This window comes from Lynx canadensis, chromosome B4, assembly GCF_007474595.2.
Source record: "Lynx canadensis isolate LIC74 chromosome B4, mLynCan4.pri.v2, whole genome shotgun sequence".
In the NCBI taxonomy this organism is placed as follows: Eukaryota; Metazoa; Chordata; class Mammalia; order Carnivora; family Felidae; genus Lynx; species Lynx canadensis.
In genome coordinates, this window is record NC_044309.1 from 77,884,766 (window position 1) to 77,887,706 (window position 2,941).

Below are 2,941 nucleotides of genomic sequence, written 5' to 3' on the forward strand. Positions count from 1 at the left end.
CCCCAAGGAGGCGGCATTCACGCTGGGCCAAGCAGGCTGAATGGTGGAAGGCGAAGAGGGAGGATGGATTCCAGACCTGTGGTCCGCTGAGAGGTAGCCTAAGGCGTTCAGGGCTGGGTGCGCTGACTCTGCGCCAAGCTTTGAGCTAGACGCTGGAGACACCTGAGAAGAGTCTCCAAGGCACATCCCTGTCCCCGTGGAGCTCCTGGTCCAAGGGTAGCCAGGATTCTACCGGCCCAGGCTCAGGGCTTTAGCGCTGGTCCAGGTGGAAAAGGGAGGCTGCCGCGAAAGCGCCCAAGGAGGTTGTCTGAGATGGAGCTGGGCTTAGATTGGAGGGTCAGGATACGTTTCCTGGGGGAGATACTGAGTACCCAGTGTCCCGCATGTGGAGGCAAGACTAGCACCCAGGCAGGTTCTGGAACTCACCAAGATGAGGAACTTCTCCACCCCCAGAATCCTCTCCTCCTCTCCGCTTCACACCCCCAGGACCACAGCCTGGCAGGAAGGACAGATGTGTCAAGGCTCACTATGCTAGGGCAGCCCTGGCTTCAGAATCAGACCAGCAGGATAAAGGGAGCCACAGCCACCACCCTAGGGGGGGCTCAACTCCCTGCTGAAGGGACAATCCCAGGGTAACAGAGGTGGAAGAAACTCGTTGGGTGTTTCTTTACTGATGGAGCATCTGAAGCCTGGAGAAGTGACATTCTTGGGGTCACACAGCAAAACTGGATCTAGAATCCACTGTAGAATTTCCACCCCACCTGTCCTGTTCCCCAAGGGTCAGAGGCAAGAGTTAAGAGAGAAGCCAATGTCCACAGGAGCTGAGTGATCTCAACCAGCAGGACTAGTGCCGGGAGGCCAAGCCTGGCATTGCCAGGGCACTGTGGCTGGGTGTCACTGGGGGCCATTCTCCACCAGGCTTCAGGGTGGGGGCGGATGACAGGAGTAAGGCCAGAGGAAAGAACTGATAATGCGCTCCCCTGGAGCAAGTGTTCAGTTCTCCCTCTTCCCCCAGAACCCTCCAGTGCTAGTAGGAAGGACAAGGTTAGACCTAGGGAAGTCCTTCCAAGTAAGATAGCAGGACTGGCCAGCATGCTGAGAAGGCCTTCACTGGCCTCCAGGAGGGAGTGTTCCGCATCTTGGAGGTGCTGAGTTATTTCCGATGAGCAAACTAGCATGGGTCACATTAAGGGGGTTAGTTAGCAGTTGGGGGTGCGGCTGGCCTCTTCACCCCTCTGCCCCCCATCCTGCACCAGTGCTCAGGCAATGAAGTGTGGCTCCCCCTCCCAAGCTCATTAAAGTCCTGTTAATACATCATCCAGCCTCCTGGGCTGACAAATACTCAATCCTAGCAAATGACCCTTCATCATGTCTCTGCCTTGCTCTCCTGGGCAGGGTGCTGGGGGTCTAATCTCTGAGGACTCCCTGCTCACCCCTCTCCTGACTGTCCCTAGTCAAGGGATCTGTGCCCTTGAGAGCCCCCTGCTGCGGACAGGAGTCAGGCTGGTCTTGTGATCAGCTCAGGGGTAGGTCAAGTGCGCAGCAGTGGATTGGATAATAATAGTGGTGATGATGGCAGTAATGCTTGTCTTCTGCAGAGGGCCCTCCATTCTTTCCTAGTCCTTTTGCTTGTATCACATTCAAAGTGGAGAATCCCACCCCCCCAACCCCACTCCCAGGGAAGGCAGGTGCTATGTTTGGGTGTGTGTATACGGAGCATGTGTATATGCATAGGGCGTGTGTGAGTGTGTGATCATCGGGGTCCAGACTTGTAACAAGGCCTTTCTGAAAACATGAAGGAAACTAACCCAGCTGACCCGGGAGAACCAGCGTTGAGAGTTTCAAAGAGAGAGAGGAGAGTTAGAGGGAAGATGTGGAAAGCCAAGAGGGAGGGAGGGAGGAGCAGGTGGGGTGGGGAGGAAGGAAAGAAAAGGGCCCCGGGGAAGGATGGGGGTGGGGGGGAGGAAGGGAGAAAGAAATGGAAGAGAGGAAGAGGAAAGGGCGGAGAGAGCTCTCTTTGTGGTCCTCTGCATGGGCCACTCAGGAATCATTAAGAAGCTGGAAAGGAAGGAAGTGCGTCCTGGGGCTGGTCCTGGGGCTGGGGGATTGGGGTGCGCCCAGAAACACCACACCCAGCTCATTTAGTGCTGCCTGCTAGCCAGGGCTGGGGCTGCTCCTCCCCCCCTTTGTGGGGCCCCAGATCTTCTCTTTCTAGCCCCTTGGCTTTTAAGATTCATCTCTCAGTGCCTCCTCAATGCTGCTCCAGCCCCTTACTCTCTGTTTGTGCGCTCATACCAGATTTACCTTCCCAGTGAGTCCGGGCCAATCCCCACCACAGCCACAGCCAGGGGTGCTTTTTTTTTTTTTTTTTTTTTTTTCTTTTTTTCTTTTCAGTAATCTCTACACCCAAGGTGGGACTTGAACTCACAACCCTGAGATCAGGAGTCACACGCTTTACCGACTCAGCCAGCCAGGCACCCCTGGCCAGGGGCTCTTAAAGAGCCTCCATAAGAACCAGAAAAACTGTCCTTCTGGGCAGACACAGCTCTGTGCCCAACCACACAAGACTTAGGAGGAGGAGCTGGGGCTGGCCATCGGTCCCCTCCTTTCCCTTAGGGGCCCAACTCTTGGGGATCCTGGTGGCCACTTCTAAACCCTCATCACATATCTGGCTCTACCATTTGTTCTGTGAACAGAAGCACCCCCCCCCCCCCCCCCGTGCAGCACAGACCTTGAGCCAGCACCCCAAGCTGAACCATCATCTCCCCATTTACCTTTATAATACAGCCTTGCAGAACCTTTCACTAAGAATCCACACCAATTTAATACCCGAGTCTCTCTCACTGGAGTTATCTTTTCCCCTATTATGCCTGGGGAGATCCTATTCATCCTTCAAAACCCAACTCAGATATTCCTTCTTCTGTAAAGCCTTCCCTAGCTA

The 2,941-nt window shown here is 54.9% G+C and overlaps 1 non-coding gene across 1 annotated transcript; it reads right to left on the minus strand.

The window, feature by feature from the left end:
• Positions 1-2,403: 2,403 nt before the first annotated feature.
• Positions 2,404-2,476, minus strand: TRNAR-CCU. Its single transcript has one exon. It is a non-coding gene; the product is annotated as a tRNA-Arg (tRNA).
• Positions 2,477-2,941: the final 465 nt, after the last annotated feature.